This window comes from Vespa crabro, chromosome 11 (assembly GCF_910589235.1).
Source record: "Vespa crabro chromosome 11, iyVesCrab1.2, whole genome shotgun sequence".
NCBI classification, from domain to species: domain Eukaryota; kingdom Metazoa; phylum Arthropoda; class Insecta; order Hymenoptera; family Vespidae; genus Vespa; species Vespa crabro.
Genome location: NC_060965.1, coordinates 7131208 through 7152014, shown reverse-complemented (window position 1 = coordinate 7152014; position 20807 = coordinate 7131208). Strand labels below are relative to the sequence as shown.

Below are 20807 nucleotides of genomic sequence, written 5' to 3'. Positions count from 1 at the left end.
TTTAAAGAACAAGTAGAACATTTTTCAGAGTATTTAATTCCTTTATTACAAATTTTTTAATTGAAAACGAGTAAAGAGTATTGTTCATAAATTTTGTTAATAATTGTAAATTCTGTCTTTAAAAATATCTGAAAATCCAACTATATCAACAAAATATTGGATCGATTCGTCTCACCCGGAATCATCCTATATATTGTTATAGGAAAATACTTCGTAATCTTATTTTGTCGATGTCAACGAAGTTCAATCGGATTCCTCGACAGTACTATGATCGAATTGTAAGAAAAAAATTTTTTTGTTGATGAAAAACGTTGGTTCTATATTTCGGTAATTTTTGCGAACCCTTGATGAAAAACGTTGGTCCTATATTTTGATAATTTTTGCGAACCGTTGATGAACCATTGATTTGTGTCCTGGATGAGGGACCTAGACAGGACAAGATATCGATTCATCGATAATGATAATAATAGATTCAAGTTTTCGATGAGTTTTATCTTAATTCGTAAAATATATTATTATTCGTTAATCTTTGAATGTATTGTACTCTATAGTGATTATTATTTATTTTTATAAAGAATTTGTTAAAAAAAAGAAAGAATTTATCAATTAGGTGCACTGATTTTATATTCAATCAAAAGTTCGATAATAGACACTTCACGTCTAAATCAAATTATATATATATATCTGTCTAATTACTTCTAAGACTTTCTATTAGTTCTACAAATTCTAATATCCTTAGGTCCTTCAACCACTCGTCCTGTGTTAGTCTCAATAATATTAATATTAGCTGGTTAATTAAATAAGAAAAATTAGATAACGTTTGTTAGTTCTTCCTAAATCAGCTGGTGGCCATTGAATTCGTAAAATATAAATATTAAATTCCAAGCCTAGAATCCTGGCAGTCATTGATCCAGACCGCATGAGATGTCGCGCTTTATTGATGATGAAATCAGTAAAATAAGACTCCATCTCAAAATTTATGTAATTTATGTAATTTCGAAGAAATTACATGACGTTATAGATGGTTAAATTACGTCAGATAAGATAATAAGTTGTGATTGACGAAACATTTTATTTTATGTATCAGACTGACCAAAAGTTTATTAACAAATATAAGAACCATATTATAATAAGGCTTTATATGATCCATCCTTAAAATCTATATATATATATATATATATATATATATATATATATATATATATATATATATATATATGTATAATTTGAATTTTGAATATATTTAAGAATTTTTCTTCATTTTCATTCGTGAATATTTCCATTCGTTTGGAATACATTTTATCGAATATATTATACATTGTGGTACATTTAAAGCAGTTAGATTACTTTTGTTACATTTAATTTAACAATAAGACATATATCATGATCGTTGAAATATTTTCATCAATCTAATGTTATTTAATTATCAAGCTTGTTGAGGATTTATTCGAAGTATATAAAGTTAATATTCTATACACACACATACACGCACACACGTATATTCACAGATCATTTTATATAATGATATATTTATAATTAATTAGGATTTTAAATATATTTGAACATTTTTCTCGGATTTTATTCGTACGTCTGATTGATATGTTCAATATGATGCAATTGCTAATTGATTAAATCACAGAAGTAAACTGTGAACGATATCCATAATTAATGTAATTTATTTACAGTGATATCGTTGAAGGTAGGAAAAGACTCATTACATAATGATATACAAACGAGAGCATATTTTTCTTGGTTGGACACGTGAACATGAAGGCAATGATGATTACAACGAAATACACACATACATAGATACATATGTGCATACATGTGCGCTCGTGTGTGTGTGTGTGTGTGTGTGTCTGCATGTCTGTGTGTATAAATCAATTAGATTATTTGCCATTCGAGCGATACTTAACGAAATTCCAAAACACGAGCTATACATATGCGCGTACGTATATACATATTTACGTATAACGTCGGGACATTGTAGCCGAGAGTTTCCTCGAGCGTGACCCGTATGAAATAATAATTCGTTTAATTTAACGGAATCGAATCGATACGAGCCGATCCCTTCTGAAAACTTGATGATATCACATTTTCGTTCGTTCGTTTATTCGTTCGTCCGTTCGAGAAATTTTACGAATATTGACTTCCATTTTTTTCCTCCTCTTTTTTGTCCTTTTTATTATTTTATTTTATTTATTTCTTATTTTTTCTTTTTTCTTGCGAAACAATAATACAGATTGTCAACCCGAAGAGAGAGAGAGAGAGAGAGAGAGAGAGAGAGAGAGAGAGAGAGAGAGAGAGAGAGAGAGAGAGAGAGAGAGGGGGGGAGAGAGAGCGAGAGAGAGAAGGAGAGAGGGGGAGAGAGAGAGAAAGAGAGAGAGAGAGAGAGAGAGAGAGAGAGAGAGAGAATATAATATTTTGAACGTTCAGATTTTTCTTCTGTTTGTAATCATTATTCTTATTTATTTTTCGTTATCGTTATCATTATCATCGTCATCGTCATCATCATCATTATAGTTTTTATTCATTTTATCGAATGATCATCGTTATCATAATTTTTATTAATATTTCGTTTTCATAAAATATCAGAACATCATCATCATTTTCATGATGATTTTATTCATCTTTCGTTATCAGTTAAAATTTAGTGTTAACAATTTGCCATTACGAACAAATTGATTTTATTTGATTGATTCGAAATTTCAAAGGTAATTAATAATTTATTTGATGTGATTAATTTCATTGATCATTCATTTGGTGATCGTGAACCAAATCTTTGATTAAATGACAAAATAGAAACATCGAAGAGTATTTTGTAGCGGTCACATTGCAACGAAACAGCGTCGGTGAGTCTTGTCCTTTTGGAATCGATCGCTTTCAAGTATCCTCTAGGAAGCGTTTTAGTACGGCGCATATTCTACTCAATGAAGGGACCGAGATGGATAGATAGATAAATAGATAAATAGCCAGAGAGAGAAAGAGAGAGGGGGGAAGAAACAGAGAGCTAGCGAACATATAATCATTTTTATTTCCTCATATGTCGAATTAAAATATCACGATCTTTGACGATTAAAAGTAGGAATGATTTACAAATGTTTTTTTTTTTTTTATATATTAAGTATCGTATTTTAGATATTTGTGGAAAATAAAATTAGGATGAAAGGTTTTATTTTTGTACAGATAAAATCGTCACGATTTGCAATGACCAAAGTATTAATGAAATAATTTTATTTTATTTTATTTTTATTTTGTTCTTCTACGTACACACACACACACACACACACACACACACACACACACGCCCGTACCTTTTCAGAACAATAACGTTGGGCACAATCAGAAAAGAAAAAAATGTTGGTTGGAATAAAACCAACAGAATTTTCGATGATGGAGGAATTAATTGAAAAATTTTTCTTTTCTTTTTTTTTGTTATACATTGAGATTTCCAATTCATTTGTTTTTTTTTCTTTTTTTTTTATTATTTTCTTTTCGTTGTAATTTTTAATTTTTACATCATTCTGAATCAATGTCGGAGATAGAAAAATTATACTTAAAAGGAGGTTGAAATGTAATGATCTTCGATCGTCAAGGAATTAATTGAAAGATTTCTTTTCGTTTTTTTTATTTTTTATATCTTCTTTCATTACATTATTTCGAACTAATATAAGACGATGTCATATTAAAATTTTAATGGTTTTAAAGTCAATATAATATATTAAAGTAAATAAAATTTTCGATGATGAAGGAACTAAATGATAAATGAACGTGACGATCTTTGATGGATATTTTTCTTCTTTTTCATCGTCGTTATAAATAATCAACAATCAATTTTGAAGAAAGTTAGAACTATCTCGAATCTTTAAAAAAAGTGTGTGTATGTGTGTGTGTGTTTGTGTATGTGCATGCGTGCGCGCGCGCGTATATATATATATATATTCACATACATATAGAAATAAATGAACAAGATTTATTTATTATATGTCCTTGTAGTATACAGATTATTTAATAAATAATGGAAACTCATATTTAGATTTTTATCTAAACAACAAAATGTCAATTATTTGCCGAGAAACAAAAATGATTGGACGTTTTGTTACAATATATAGTAAGATAAGAAACAAGTGAAAAACTTCAAGAACATGTCATTTTTAGACGCACATGTTCTAAACAAATTTTATTACACCATTTTTAAGCTTCGTAATATTAAAATCATTTCTGAATTAATCGCTAAATGTCAAAAACAAAGGAAATTTTATATAAAATTCGTCATTCAATCGTTTCAAGTTGCTGTAATGAATTAAATTAATGTTTATTACTCAAAAGTATTTGCAATATATGTAAAAATATACGCGATAGAAAAGATTTTTTTACTACATAATACTATTGAAAATTACAGACATCGTGGAATCAAACATTATATCGGTGTACAAGAAGATCGTCAAATTCTTCAGTAATTTTTCAAAAGATCCAACGAACGTATTACGAAATATTGCAGAAACAATGGGATTAAATGTTTATTCAACAAAAAGAATAAAACGAAAATTGTACGAAGCTGGACTTAAAATGTTTCAAGTCAAACTGCAGATCAAATATTAATAAAACAAATATGAGAAAGCGTTTGACTTTTTTAAAATAATATCGTCGTTTAATATTGTTATCATTTTGAAGAAAAAAAAAAAAATATATATATATAATATAACATGAAACGATAAAGATAAATGTGATTTTGGGTTAATTAAAAGTTAGAAGAAAAAAAAAACGAAAAATTAAAAATAAAAAAAAAAGAAGAATAATCATATAAGAAAACATTTATTACATCAATTTTTAAATTTAAAGAGAGATGATTGAAGGTTAGACGGTGTTTTTCGGATTAAATGAGATTGGTATTATTATATTGAATGCAAGTAAGTATAATGTTTAATATAACAGACAGTATTAAAAATGGTTCTCGGAATCGAAGGATTTATCTTTGAAGAAGAGAATGACAAATTTTTTCTTGAGGATTCGAATATTAAATTGCTTGAAAGATTCGGCACAAAGAGTTCTCGACTTGAATTGTATAGAGAACTTATGGCATTTGCCAAACGGTGAAAGTTTCATTGAAGAAGCGAAGTAATGAGATCTATTTTTTCTTTCTCCTTTTTTTTTTTTCAAAAGTTTACGATCAACATATGAAAATATTAAAATCGATATTATATCGAAAATTTAATAAACAGTACTTTTCAAGACAATTGTTTATATAATGGTAATTCAAGGAAAAAACAACTGTACATTAATTTTATTGCTAAAATAGAATAAGAAAAAAGTCAATAAAATAAAAAAATATAATCTCTCGTTAAGTATAGCTTATTTATAAAAAAAAGTACGTAAATATGAGAATTTCAATGATTAACTAAATAATTTATGTATACTATAAGTATATATGATAAATAAAATTTACGTATGCGATATTAGTACTGCTTCGATTCAATTTCTTTGATAGATACATATTTTCAGTATATGTCCATTTAATTATATATATATATATATATTTATTTATTTATTTATTTATATATTTATTTATTAATATACAGCATATATATATAAGAAATTATAGGACAAAACTTCAAGAGCAGGTTTCTTGTTTGTAGTGAAGAAAAAATGGGTTTTGTCAATCTGACTCTGGAAATACAATACTTAATATTTGAATTTTATATGTAATAGATTCTTTGTTGTCATTTCCTATGAAGTTCATGAAATTTTCGGAATGTTCAACTCTTGTTTGAAAATACAAGCCTCAATTCGTCGTTTCATTGAGTGCGCCGAACATGCTTCAAAATACGTCTACTTCAGCAGACACGGTTACATATTTGAATATAATACATAGTAGTGAAGTTTAAATGCATTTTAACAAATTTAATGTTTTATTTTGAGTTTGTAATGTAACTTCAAATAACATTTCGTGTATTCATTGAATTTATTTGTTGTCGTTCTCTATATTAAAAAAAAAAAACGAATATTTTTTTGTCTTTTTCCTTACTTTATTAAAAATCGACGAAAACAATAGCGAAAATGTCTGTAATGATAATAGTTATTTATTTACCACCATATATATATATATATATATATTCATTCTTTTTCTTAGGATAGGCAAAAATAATTGCAAAAATTATAAGGTAACTTATATAGGCACGTTTTATTTTTATTCCGTCGGTTAGCTTTGGTATTCACGTTAAGCGTAAAAGTAAATTAATTCTCTGTTCGTTATCCCGAAGCCATCGCGAGCTTTTACATTAGACACGATACATTCGCGTAATTAACGAGGATCGCTCACATCGCGTGACACCACTTTCACGCTGTCACGTTTTATCTATTCGAAAGCGTGGCAAAATCGTACCTACACGCTCGATTTTATATATATATATATATATATATATATATATATATATATCGATCGTGCGATTTATCTCGTGCGATAACATTCGTAACGAAGAAAAGAAAATGGATTTAAGGCGGTTTAGAACTCAAAGGTTGTTGCCTACCTCTCCTATCTCTCTTTTCTTGATTTTCCTTCCTTACTTCTTTCCTATCTTCTTTTTTTCTTTTTTTTTTTAGACCATCTTTACATTTACCTTTCATTTCTTACGGTTAATCAAGTGCATGATATTAACTTACTTATTCCGAGTTAATTTCAAAATTTTGTTTTTTTTTTTGCTCGAACGAGCTTTGTTTGTATTTCTTATTTTTATAATTATTCGTAAAATTCGTTCGTGATTTTGATAACGTAGACAGAAGAAATTTTGCTTTTGATAACGTAACAGAAGAGAAGAAAATTTAATTTCCTTTGATTCGATATTTTATATATATATTTTATATATCAGTTATAAAATATAACGTCAAATATTTAATGGAATTGTAAATTCGTATAAGTAACTTGTAAAAATAGACTTATTGTTGTTGTTCCGTCTCAAAAAATATAAAACAGATTTATCCTCTTTTTTTCTTTTATCTTCGTTCGTTCACTTGAATATCTTGGTGAAATAGATAATCCGTCAGGTAAACAAGTTTCCGAAGTGATGGTGCCCTCGAAAACGATTTAGATACTTTGTTTTATTAACTCTGTTTGGTCGTGCAAACTCAAGCAAACGCTTTCGTCGTATGACGTAGTTAGTTTAAGCTGGATTGTGAGGATACCCCAAACATTTTTACCCAACGGAATGGAAATATTCTTACGAACAATCTCCTTTTGGAAATATGCTTTCGAACAATCTTCTTTTTGAAATATTCTTTCGAACTATCTCAATTACGAAAATTGTTGAACAAATCTAATATGTTTAATCTGAATATACACCTCAGACCAATCAATGATCTTGCTTTTTTTCATTTATATTACTTTTTACGTAAAATTTGTCGATATTTCTTCTTTTTTTTTCATTTTCCTATTTCCAAAATTATCACGTGCTGATGTTGGATTGTTAGTTGAAATAACACACACCACACACACACACACAGAGTTTTACTCAGTCTCAAGACACTTTCATTCGTATACGGACAGTTTTGATTCAATTACACTCACAACGATATTCGATCGTACATATTTCACTATCCTTGACTCAATCGGTCGCAGGCATAGACACAGACACAAACACAAACACAGCCGTAGTCATGACTTTTATGTTCACGACAACGTTCGGTCTGTTGAAACACTTCCCTCGTACATTGCTACCCAGACGACGTCACAACTTCGACATTTCGTGCAATCACCAAAACATCAGGCGATAAGAATTTATGGGTTCCGAAATATTACTCAGGGCCTGTAGTTTAAAGATCTCTAGTATTAATAATCAGCCGTACTGACTGAGTCCTTGAATTGATCCAGGATGAAACTTTATCGTAGTAATATCATAGATCTCAATCAACGTTACATTAAGTATACATACACGCATATACAGTATTTGTTTCCGTTCAAATATGCATTACCAATGATTGTACTTATTTTTTTTATAGTTTTTAATATTACTATAAATATTATTTTGATCTTTCAACAAAACATCATTCAACAATAAGCGAACTAAATAAATAAGAATAGTAGAAAGAAACAAATATTATTGATGTTATTAATTCGATGTATTCTAGATTTATAGATTGTATAATATAATTATAATTTTTGTTAAGTCGTACGTAAGACTATTGATGAAATGTCTATGTAAATAATATATATATACATTTATATAGAGACGATACATAAATATAATAAAAGAAAGAAATGTTATTGATTAACTCGATATTACTTGGATGTATCGATTGCAAATTATAATTAAACTTTTTCTTATTTCTTTATTATTTTTTATTTTTTTCTCTGAACCTTTTATATGATGTTGATTATACAACATGGTGTAATCCACGTAATTAATTAGTAATATCTAAATACAGATATAATGAGGACAAAACATATATACATATCTTATTGGCTCAATAATTTCTAAGCATAGTTATAATTATCTTTTAATTCTTACGAGACTTTATTAATGTGACATGTAATCCCTTTAAATAATTTGTAAAGGAAGAAAAAGATATTGCTTACTTTATTGATTCGTTATTTCTAAGATATATTATGGATTTTGAATTATACGATAATTCGGAGGTATAAAGATCCATTCTGTTTTAAAGCTTCAATACATTGTCAATTTAATCGATATCCAAAGAAAAAAAAATGTATTTGTAAAAGTAGATATATGAGAAATTATAATATCAAGATAAAATTGAGAAGTAATCCTAGATTTTTGTAAAAAAAAAGAAAAGAAATTATTGCTCATATAAAAGACCATCTCACCCGAATTGTCCGTATGAGAAGACCAATGATTCAGGTTGTCATGGTATAAGTAAAAAAGAAAGAAAGTTTTGGACATACCAAAAAAAAAAATGATTTCTTTTGGTCGCATAAATCTTCTTTACAGAGATCACATAAATCCAAGAATGTTAGAATATCGTTCGTGAAATCACTTATCATATCTCGCACATCAAATTCAGTCGTCTTGTTTCGATATATAGTCGTACTGTTCTCTACATTCAATGCACTCAACGTCATATTCTTCCTCAAAACTTTCTTCAGTCTTTTGAACTACAAAATTCTGAAAAATTCTCATCCGAAGATGAATCTCCCGCAATGGAGACATTTACGTTTGGATTTGCCCGAATTTTTCGCACATTTCTTTTCGTTACTTTAGCCGTTTGAAATGATTCCTACTTTTTTAATTCCGATGACGTTTTACAAATTGGATTAATTTAATTTAGCATTGTGTCTGGCGTGTCTGTCGCGTAAATCTTTTCCTTAATTGTTTGTGATAACAACAAAATGGAACAGATTCTTGTTATTTATTTTCCTCTGTATCTTCTTCAGTTACACGAGGTACATTTTGTTCTGGTTATTGTTTTTCGTTTAAGAAAGCACATAGTAGATCTTCGTCATTAAAAATGATTAACATAAAGAATAAAAATCCATTGTTTCCGTAAGCAGAGCCAGGTTTATGTATGTCGTAAGAGCGTAACAATGTAAATTTTACGATAGATCAACTATCCTCGAATAAACCATATCATCTATCTTAAGAGTCAGGGAGTAATAACTCACTTTTTTTAATATGTTACAGCAATATCTTATCGCACGATTATGAACATGACTTTTGAATATTACATTATTTGAATTTGTATTTAGAAATAGTAATTATTTCTTGCTAAATTATTAGTAAATAATGATTTAAAGAACAAGTAGAAAATTTTTCAAAGTATTTAATTTCTTTATTATAAATAAATTTAATTGAAAACGAACAAAGAGTATAGTTCATAAATTTTGTTAATTATTATCAATCCTATCTCTAAAAATATTTGAAAATTCAACTATATCAACAAAATATGATACCGAGTCGTCTCACTTACCGGGACATCATTTCATGTTGAATTACCCTAATTACATTATCTCTTAGTTCTTACACGATTTCGATTATATAACATGCTATTCACTTAAGTATCTAATATGTAGATATAGGTATAATAAAAAGCACAAAAGCGGATTATCTAGCACATTGACTCGATATTCTATAGATAAACGGTTAATAATTGGTTCGTTTAATTTTCCTTGAATTATATTTTAATTCATATAGATTGCTTGGAACGATTTGTTATCATCTCTTTTTCAATTTGTAAGATAATTCAAATATGGCTAATAACATTCCATTATTGTCTTCATATATTCCAACTTATCCTAAAATTAGAAAGTAATGTTATTTCAAAATTTGTATTGAAAACGTCGATTAGAGTGTCGATTAGTTTCTAAACATCCATGCTTGAACTTCCCCATTCCAAATTGATTCCACTGTATACAAAGCTATTCAATCTAAAATTATCCGATCTTTGAAATTATAATAATATCGATTGTAACGTTTAAATAAATCTATTATTGTTTTTATTTTCACAGTTTCAAAATGCTAAGTTTTCCTAATATCACGGTTGTAGTAGACGTTGAAAAATAGAATGAAATCAAACCGTTCAAGCGTTTATATCGTCAGGAGATCACCGCAGTGCAGTACCATGACACCAACGGCCACGTGAAAATGGACAAAGAGGCTAGATAGTACGTACGTGTGTACATACTGGCTTCAGTGGTTGTATAGTATAGTTGTGGTGGTGATGGCGGCGGTGGTAGTGGTGATAGTGGTGGTAGTGGTCGGTGGTTGGTGGTCGGTGCTTTAGATGAAGAACGAGAGAAAGAGAGAGAGAGAGAGAGAGAGAGAGAGAGAGAGAGAGAGAGAGAGAGAGGATGAGAAAGAGGGAGAGAGAGAGAGAGAGGATGAGAAAGAGGGAGAGAGAGATAGGAAAAAAGCAGCAGCAGCAGCAGCAGCAGCAGCAGTAGCAGCAGTAGTAGGGTCGTCGCAAGTTTCTATCGGCCTCGCTCTTAAAATCACCCTCCGTCCTTGAATCGAACCTTTCAACTTCGTTCAACCATCCCCCATTCCCCATTCCCCATCCCCCATTCCCTATCCCCCAACCCCCTTACTACTACTTCAACCCTCAGCACCAAGTATCTTTTACACTTTTCTTCGCTTTTTCCTCGGACACGAAACTCCTATCTTCGGCGTATCTTCGATACTCTTGGAGTTCTCGTAAATTTCACGAACAAGCTCCGAAATAAAGATGATTCGGTTTTTGTAACTGATACAAGAGAAAAGGACGTTAGAAAAATTAAAGGTTTACATAATAAACGTGAACCATTAAATGAAAAACTAACTAAATAATTTAGTAGAATACATTTATTTAATTTCGAGCAGATAGAGAGTTTGTTATTTCATTTAATAAAACGTAAAAGATATCTTACGTATTACGGAAAACTCGATAGAAGGGAAAGAAAATTCATTTCAGGGTGTGTCCTTCGTGCTCGCTCATCCGTAGGTGCACACAATGGTGCTCTCACGATCGCTTTCGCAGTCGATAATCATGAAAACCGCGTTTCCATGAATATTGCGCGAGTACTGGGCCAACCAACGTGCAATATCATTGTAAACGCGCCGTGCAAATATTTAAGCCGTTCCTAAAGAGCAAGAGAGAAAGAGAGAGAGAATGAGTGAGTGAGTGAAATAGATAGAAAGTGTGGTATGAAAGCGAGAGAGAGAGAGAGAGAGAGAGAGAGAGAGAGAGAGAGAGAGAGAGACGGATTCGTGGCTGCATCATATATCCCTTGCGGTGGTCGAGTGCGCACTGACGGTCCACCTTCATGGTTGTAGTAGTTCTATAGGTGAGGGGGTGGCAGCCACGTGACCTCCCATGGCCGCCATGTTAGAAGCGAGGAAGAACGAAGGTATACGAGATCGCACGAATGCCGAGTCGCCATGTGGTCCTCGCTTCTGGAGTCGATCAATACCACACCGAGACTTCTATCCAACCGGCTGCTGTTACTGTTTCTGCCGTTGCTACTGAATAGAAAAAAGAGAAAGAAAAAAATAGAGAATAGAAAAAGAAAGAAAGAAATAGAGAAAGAGAGAAAGGGAGAGAGAGAGAGAGAGAAAGGAAGAAAGGGATAATAGTTTGAACCCTAAAAGAGAAGAAACGATCAAACGTCAGGAGTGTTTCAATGTGGTGGAGTGAAGAGACCACATAACAGCTGACATTTTTGAGGGGTCATCGGTTAGGTGTCCAGTCTCAAGGTGTTTGATCCAAGCCCATAGGGAGAGTCGACTTTCTTTCGACCTTTCTCGCCTCTTGTCAAATACCTGACGCTGTACATATTTTATCACGAGCAAGAGTTCACTCACAATCTCTATTTCTATCCTTTCGTATTCTTTTCTTACTCATCCAAATCCTAAGTTATAAATAAATCGTAAGGTCCATAGACATTGCTTTCTCTCTTTCTCTCTCTTTCTCCCTCTCTCTCTCTCTCTTTCTCTCTCTCTCTCTCTCTCTCTCTCTCTTTATTTATATATCATACTGTTCTGTATTTTATTTATACGTACTGCAACTACTTGTCGGTGTAATTACTTATCAAAGTATCGTTGGACTCTTAGCTAGACTGGTATCTTTGTCAGGTCATTTGTCTGTCTACATTTCGGAGGAAGTCTGCCGTTGAATGTTTGAATAGGGAAGAAAAAAAGGGTCCAGGCCAGTAGTATAGCAACTAAGAACGACAGGGGGGATGATGGGTGGGTCGGGACGGGAAGAGGAGTGGAAGAGAAGGTTGATTGCCAGTCCCATAGGAAAGCTAGACCCCAATTTCCAATACCTGTCCCTGTCCATAGCGTTTCATCTAAGCTAGCTAGATAGCTAGCTGGCAACTAAATCGAGAGATCCGATCCCCTTGTCCTTACTCTGTAAGCGTTTCTAGACTTCTGTCCAGTTGCTCCAACTCCATCCTTTATCTCTCATAAAACCATCGTAGGAGTCTGTGGTTGCGTTGCAAGGATGGTCGCTACCATGGTCGTTGCGATGGGGGTGCGTGGGAAGTCGACGGTGCTGCGGTGCTGTGGTACTGTTGCCGTTACTGCTGCCGCTGCTGTCTGCAACGAAGAGGGTGAAAGGGGGTTAGGGTGGGTGGTTGGGATGGAGGTGGAGGCGTCGCCAGACGAAGAAGCAGAGGATGAGGAAGAGGATGAGGAGGCCGTTCACGAGGCGAGTCGTCCGAATCCGGCTTTACTGTCTCATCATGCAAATTGTACGACTGCCGGATAAGTGGGGGCGCTTCTATCGCCACTGCGTGGTCGCTCCTGCTACGTTCCTAGCCAAGATAAAGGGAGAACTCACCCTATGCTTTCTCCTCCACCTTCTCTTCCTCCTCCTCCTCTTCCTTCTCCTTCTCCTCCTCATCCTCCTCCTTTCTTCTTTCTCCTCTCTTCGTTCTAGCTATACTATATACCTCTCCCATAGGCTTTACGTTCTACGCGTCCGGACATTCAGGCGGAAACGTTGAATCCTTCATTGCGTTGGAAAGTACGGTTACCGGTAGCACTTCTACTAGTATGCCTCTTTCTCATCTGCTGTTACCTGTGACAGCAGAAACGAGAGAAAGTTTTAGTACCTTTTTGAATCAACGATAATCACGTACACGCGGAACTATCTTTCATTTGTAACAAAAAGCTATTGAAAATAGCTAAACCTTCTCTTTTTTCTCATAGTGTGGGAAGAGTTCTTTTCTTTTTTCTTTTTTTCCTCTCTTCTTCTTTTTAATTTTTCTTCCTTTTTTCTGACTTCGTTGGCTTACCAAATTTATGTGTGCAAACCGTGGAACTATTTTTTGTAGGTACGGTAACGCAGCTGCTTGTTTGAGAAATTAGCCGGACGCTGGCGAAATCCTGGAAAAGTATTCTCATTCCTGGGATACCGAGCAAGTGTTAATAAAAATATACTCTTGGACAAAGGTCAACGAGAGATACTCGAAAATATAGCTACAGGAAATACACCTACCTTTTCTTTTCTTTTTCTTTTTTTTTTCATTTTCATTTTCATTTTCATTTTCTTTTTATTATCTTTTTTTTTCCTTTTTCGTTAGAATTTCTTCCTTTATCTCTTTTCCAAACTATTTCCTTTACTCTTTCTCTCTTTAGCCAAATGCTTTCTCCCCGTTTTGTCACAAATAAAAATTCCTTTGCGAAAAAAGCTTATTTCGTCGGTTCTCTTCCATTCCACACGTAAGATTAGTGTTTGTCCAGTTAATTATTAATCTTCGCCCGTAATCCTCTTCTTTCTTCCCTCTCTCTCTCTTCCTTCTTTTCCTCATACATTTTTAATGCACGAAAAAGAAAAAGGATTTATATATTTCAGATTTATGTTAAATTTATATCAAAGCTTTAACGAGGTATAAAAACGCAGGAAGACAAAATTACAATTACAGCGAGCGATTGTTTCTATTTTTGTTTGGTCTTTTTTTTGTATTTACAGATAAACCTTACAAAAGTTAATTAAAATATTGCAGAATATACTGATAATTTTGTAAATTGACAAATCCCATGTCGTAATAAAAGCTGCATGGCCTGATGGCCATGCTGATCCGATTTGTGACGTATACTACTAATTTAAAACTCTGCCGAAAGAAAACGCCACTCGTGCCAATGAACTATTTAGAAATTGATTAATCTTCAGAAAATACTTTTCCACTTGTTCCGAAGAAATATCTCTTTTACGATATTATTCAAAATTACGATATATTATTTTTGTTCCTTTTGCTGTTTTTTCTTTTTCTTTTTTTCGACTAAAATTTTCAATTCTCTCGTATCAAACGGTAATATTGTCTTTTATACTTTTCCTTTTTTTTTTTTTTTATATATAATATAATCTTTTGAAAAATACAGAAGAGAAAAAAAACCTATTCGATTTTTGTCGATAGGGAATAAAAACCAAGAAGTACAAAACACACGTGCATCTCCCTCGTCCCTTTGGCAAGCCCTTTTAGTTACTCGAATGAACGTGGAAACGGATTCATCGATCTTTGTGTTTACCAAGAAAAGAAAGAAAGAAGGAAAGAAAGAATGAAAGGAAGGAAGAAGGAAAAATAGTTAGAGGGAGTGGTTAGTCTCGAAAAAGGGTAAAGGGGTAGGGATACAGAGCAAGCAGAAGACAGAAGGGCCCTTCAAGCGTGATCGGTTTAATAAAAATTAATGGCCATGAGGCCGGTCAATTTGACGAGTGTCGTTAGCCGCTTAATTGCCTTTCGAGTGGCGAATCTTCGAACCATTTCGAACTCATCTGCCCACTTCGAAAAGTACTTTTTACTTTATCGTCGTATCTGCTTACAGTTAAGGATGTCGAGATATTAAATAAGTCGACTCTAGGAAGAATATCGATTTAGTTCTCCCCCATCGTTCTGGATTAACGATTACTTTAAGAAATTGCTTTCTCATTTCCTCTCTCTCTCTCTCTCTCTCTCTTTCTCTTTCTCTCTCTCTTTCTCTTTCTCTCTTTCTCTCTCTCTCTCTCTCTCTCTCTCTCTTTCTCTCTCTCTTTTTCTTTCTTTATCATCATCTTGAAAAATCAAACTTTATAGCTCGATTGGAATTTTATTGACCTCGACATGGGAGTAGACACGGAATCGTGGGACGACCAAGTCGAATCGAATAAACGTCGTAGGATCGACGTGCCCTTCGTTGAGACTTATTACAATCGATGGCTCTACGTTATTGCCAATATTGGGATTTCACAGCGGTAGAGAGACTCTTATACCCGTTTCTCTTGCTTATCTTTAAACCCGTTGAAGGTCAGCCTCTATCGGCTAGCTGATATTTTATTTTGTCTTAAAAAAATATATGAAATATACATATATATACACATACATACAGAGAAAGAGAGAGAGAGAGAGAGAGAGAGAGAGAGAGAGAGAGAGAGAGAGGGAGAGGAAGAGAGAGAAAATTCATTTCCATTCGATTTAATTCAATATTAATTCTTTAGAATAAAGCGTTGTCTCTCGATATATCTTTGCCTTTTGTGACTTAATAAATTTTTTATGTTACGATACTTAATTATGATTAAGAAAATATTTATAGTAACTGAAATTTTTAATAGTCAGATAGGCTTAAGTTATCGTATATTAGTCTAAATATACTAGATAAATTCTAGCGAGAACATTTTATGAGAATTTGTTTAGAAATCCTTTACAGATTAATCTCATTTTCTGATAAAATGTTAATTATCATTTCATGAATCATTAAAAATTTCACGTGGTTCATAGTTCGAGAAGTACTGGTTTAAAATATTAAGTAAATTTAAATTCACATATTTATATTTCAATATTTTAATTTTTTTTTCTTTTTAAAGTTTGATTTCATTATACGAACTTATTTCATATATGAAGCTTTTCATACTTTTCTTATATATATATATATATATATATATATATATATATATATATATATATATATATATATATATATATATATATATATATAATTTTCGTATTATATAATACATTCCTATAAACGATAGCAAACTGAATTAAAGAAGATTAAATAACAATGAAAAATACACTTCATTGAATACGTTCTTTTCATCGATCTCTAAAATAAAGAGGAAATAAAAAAAATAATTTATTCAGTTAAAATTTTACTCACTAATGCGACTTCTTTTTTAATGTTGGTTTTTAAAAAGATTCGGTAGAAATAAAAAAAAAATAAATAAATGAAAAAGCAAATAAATAAATAAATAAATAAAAAATCGATTTCGCTTGAAAAATAATTTAAGAGAAGATAATAAGTTTTATTTGTAAAAATAATTTATCGTAATAAAAATAAATTTTTATTATAAATAATAATTATTATTCACAATTTTATTTACAATAAAAATTACGATAAAATTATAAATAATTATTATTTATAATATTATTTATAAACATAATAAAATAATATTAACGACTGATTCCTGACGAAGAAAACTTTTTAATATATCTATGAAATTGATTATCCTTGTAATCTTAAAATAAATTTTAAATTATTTACACTGAATGAATATATGATACATATGTGAAGATAATATAATTTATAAAAGATAAATAAAAAATAGATCGGATAAGGACAATATTGTCGTACATTTCGATAGGAATGCGCGACCGTTTTTCTAAGCGTTCCTAAATGTTCGATTCAACTTGAGTCTAAATGTATATCGCGTCGGTAAGGATAGCCGGATTTTCCAAGAGGAAACTTTGAAAGCTGCTTGCGCACCGGAACTTTGGTGATTTTTCTTCGACACGCGATAGAACACTTTGTCCTCGATCGTTACGATTCTTGTTCAGAGGAGTATAAAACAGTATCACGATTTATCTTTATTGAGAATTTCTTCAAGACTTCCTTCGTGTTCCGTTTTACATCCTAATCAGTCCAATATATTATATTTATTTATTATTATATTTATAATGAAAGTGAAATTTACTTTCAACGAAATATTAATTCATCTTTCTTTCTGTTTTCTTTTTTTTATCACTTTAATTATTCCATACCTTTTATTTTTATACTTTGAACATTTTTGTTCATATCTATGGATACGTATTATTTTCGAGCACGAAAAGTAAATGTTTTTTCGTACAATATTAAATTTGAAATTTCTTTCTATTAATAAGATTTACGCATAAATACGTATATTTTGGATATGTTACACGTATTAATTATATCTTATATAAAGAGACAAAATTTTATACTTCAATTTATCTACGAGAGAGACTATAGAATTTCAAGGGATATATCTACAGTTTAGGGTCATTAACACTATTATCGATTTTCCAAAAGTATCCAAATATTTCTAGGTACTTATACCCCCATACCCACACCCACAAACACAGATTGATACACACAGACACACATACACATTAGTTGTAACGTTCACGTGACCGAGTGGCCCGTGTAAGGTTAATGGCGATTACGTAGCCACTCGAGTAAGCTTTTCGAGCGTGTAGACACGAGGTCCTGTCGTGTCGTAGACCAAGCAACCAACCAACCAACCAACCCAACCGAACCCAACTCAACCCAACCCTACCAACCTACCAACATCTACCTCCGTTCTGCATAATTATTAGTCTTTGCTTTTGGCCCTTGCGAGTGCTAATTACAAACTAAGGTATCAGTTCACGACAACGTAGGCTAGCTTTCGATGGACCACGTAAATATTTGTCAAGTGTGTCTATTTACGAGAAAGCCAGAACGATCCACTTACCACTTTCCATAGAGCCCAGAGGTTCTGCTGTTGCGTTGTCCTCCGATCAAGTCGATCGCAATCTCTTTAGAGTGTGAAGATTACGTTGCGGTTTCCTATAGTCAAGTAAAATCGTTTTATCGATTGATCGTTAAAACTTAGTTAGACCGATAAAAGTTTAATAACGATAAATTCTTCAATCATAGTTTAAATCTAAAAAAAAAAAAAAGATAAAAAGATAATAGCGTGACGATTTTTATAAACGATGAGAAAATTTTTAAACTGTTCGAGGCTGGAACAAAAATTTCGAAAAGAAAATTTATATTCGAACATTTGAATATGATTATAAGGACCTTAATAAGAGTAACGTAGTCTAAATATGAATATTACAATCTAAATGACGAATTATCAATAACGATAGAGAATTGATAAAAATATTCGAATGTTTCAATACCAAGAATGTTTCTTTTTTTTTTTTTAAAGGAATATTATTGTTTAATTTTTTCCGTGAAAAATTTTTTCTAAATAAAATATTCGAATGTTAGACAATGACGAGGAACATAACAAAATTAACAAACGGTCTATTAAATGATTCAACTTTAAATGTCAAAGTTTAATCGATACAGACTGTTATTTTAAAATGGAGAAACTTTATCAGGGGTAAAAGTGCAGTCAAACAATGACAAGGAACATAACAAGAATAATAATAGAAAAAAAGAAAAAGAAAAAAAGAAAAGTAAAAAATTTTGTTTAAAATTTGAACATTAAAGCCTAATAATACATACATATATGCAGACAGGTGGTACTTTCATGAAGTAGTATTAATAATAGTGATAGTAATAGCAGTAGAATAAGAAAAAAAATCAGGAAATGAACCATAAAAAAACTCACGGATAAACATGAACGAATGATTGCAATTCGAAATAGACGAAATAATAACAAACTGGTAGTTGGAACTCGTAAAGTACGAGATCAGGTAGAGTTAGAAGTTAAACAAAGATTAATGGTACTCTTCGTGGCTCAGTGACTCGATGCGCGGCAGCCCGATTAAATATTTGTCTCTGACGTTGTCACTGTCGATTGGATTTCACTTGGCACGAAGAGCGTCGGGCCCAGAGCTCGTTTGATCTAATCTCTTTCAAACACCACTGTGCGCTTGTTGGCATCGATCCGATCTCAAACCGATACGCTCGATGTGACCAGAATTTTTCTTTCTTTTTTTTTCTTTTTTCTTCTTTTACCTTTTTTTTGTCGTCCAAAGCGTTCTTGCAAGAAATTTGCTCTATCCCGATAGTTCTATCCCGATAGCTCTCTCTCTCTCTCTCTCTCTCCCTCTCTCTCCCTCTCTCTTTCTCTCTCCCCCTCTCTCCCCCTCTCTCTCGCCCCCATCGCACCCCACTACTCTATTTTCTTTTTGTCCCTTTTGTCTCTCACAAAAGCGTTCCGTTTTGATGCTTTTGTTCGAACACGATTGAAAATTCCATTCGAGAATTCTGATTCATTGAACGTGTGTATCTATGTAGCTACTGCATTTGTGTTGTATTTCTCTTTCTTTTTTATTTTTTTTTTTGGTTTTCTCTTTTTGTTTGTTTTCGTGCCTCCCTTTTTGTCAATAAATTCTGTACATTTACTGTTTTTATCTTTATATTATTCTACTTTGTTACAAAATATGTACCTTGAGAATCATAAAAAATAGGTTGTCAGGGTGTGTGTGTGTATATTTTTGTTTCTTATTCTTTTTCTTTTATCTTTATTTTTGTCAATAAATTCTATATATTTTCTATTTAAAATTTTTCTATTATTCAATTTGGTTACAAAATAAGTGTCTTGGGAATCATAAAAAGTAGGCCGTCAGAGTGTATATATGTACACTATTATATATATATATATATATATATATATATATATATATATATATATATATATATATATATATATATATGAAAGGTCGTAACAAATGGCAGAGTAAAAGAACAACGATCGGCAGTTTCATCCACTCGTTTGTTCGCCTGGTGGTTATAGAAGAAGTGGAAGTTCGCTTCTGCGTGTCGTCCACTCGATGTCACGTAACGTAAATTTGAGAGAACGAAAACGAACGATTCACCTCGAATACGTTGAATACGATCAGAAAGAGAAGGATATATATATATGTATGTATGTATATATGTAATGTATATATGTATGTATATATGATGTATGTATGTATATATGTATGTATATATGATGTATGTATGTATATATGTAATGTATATATGTATATATGTTGTATGTATGTATGTATGCATGCATGTATATAGTATATCGAGAGGGTGAGATTCGATGACTCGAATGGTCGTACGTAGAGATTGATAATGACGTCATATAATAATAATATTAAAAAAAAGTATATATATATATATATTTATAATATTTATATTTGAATATAATATTAAATATTATAGGATGATTTATTATTATTATGTATTTTGTATTCGGGTCTGAGCCTGGGTTTCTTTCAACTCTATGGACGTCTACCAAGTTGAAATATTATTATTTTTATTATTATTATTATTATTATTATTATTAATATGATTGATATTAATATTATTATTATTATTAATATGATTAATATTGTTCTTATTGTTGTTATTGTTGTTGCTGTTGTTGTTGTTGTTGCTGCTGTTATTATTATT

The 20807-nt window shown here is 31.5% G+C and overlaps 1 protein-coding gene and 1 long non-coding RNA gene across 5 annotated transcripts in view; one reads left to right on the top strand and one right to left on the bottom strand.

Annotated features, from left to right (window-relative positions):
* LOC124427910 (semaphorin-1A) overlaps window positions 1–20807 on the top strand; it is a 324222-nt gene that overhangs the window by 114315 nt on the left and 189100 nt on the right. The window lies entirely within an intron of this gene.
* On the bottom strand, window positions 9859–13376 carry LOC124427916. The gene is made up of 3 exons (XR_006943043.1): window positions 12486–13376; window positions 11354–11948; window positions 9859–11190 (listed from the first exon to the last, which is right to left on the bottom strand). It is a non-coding gene; the product is annotated as an uncharacterized LOC124427916 (long non-coding RNA).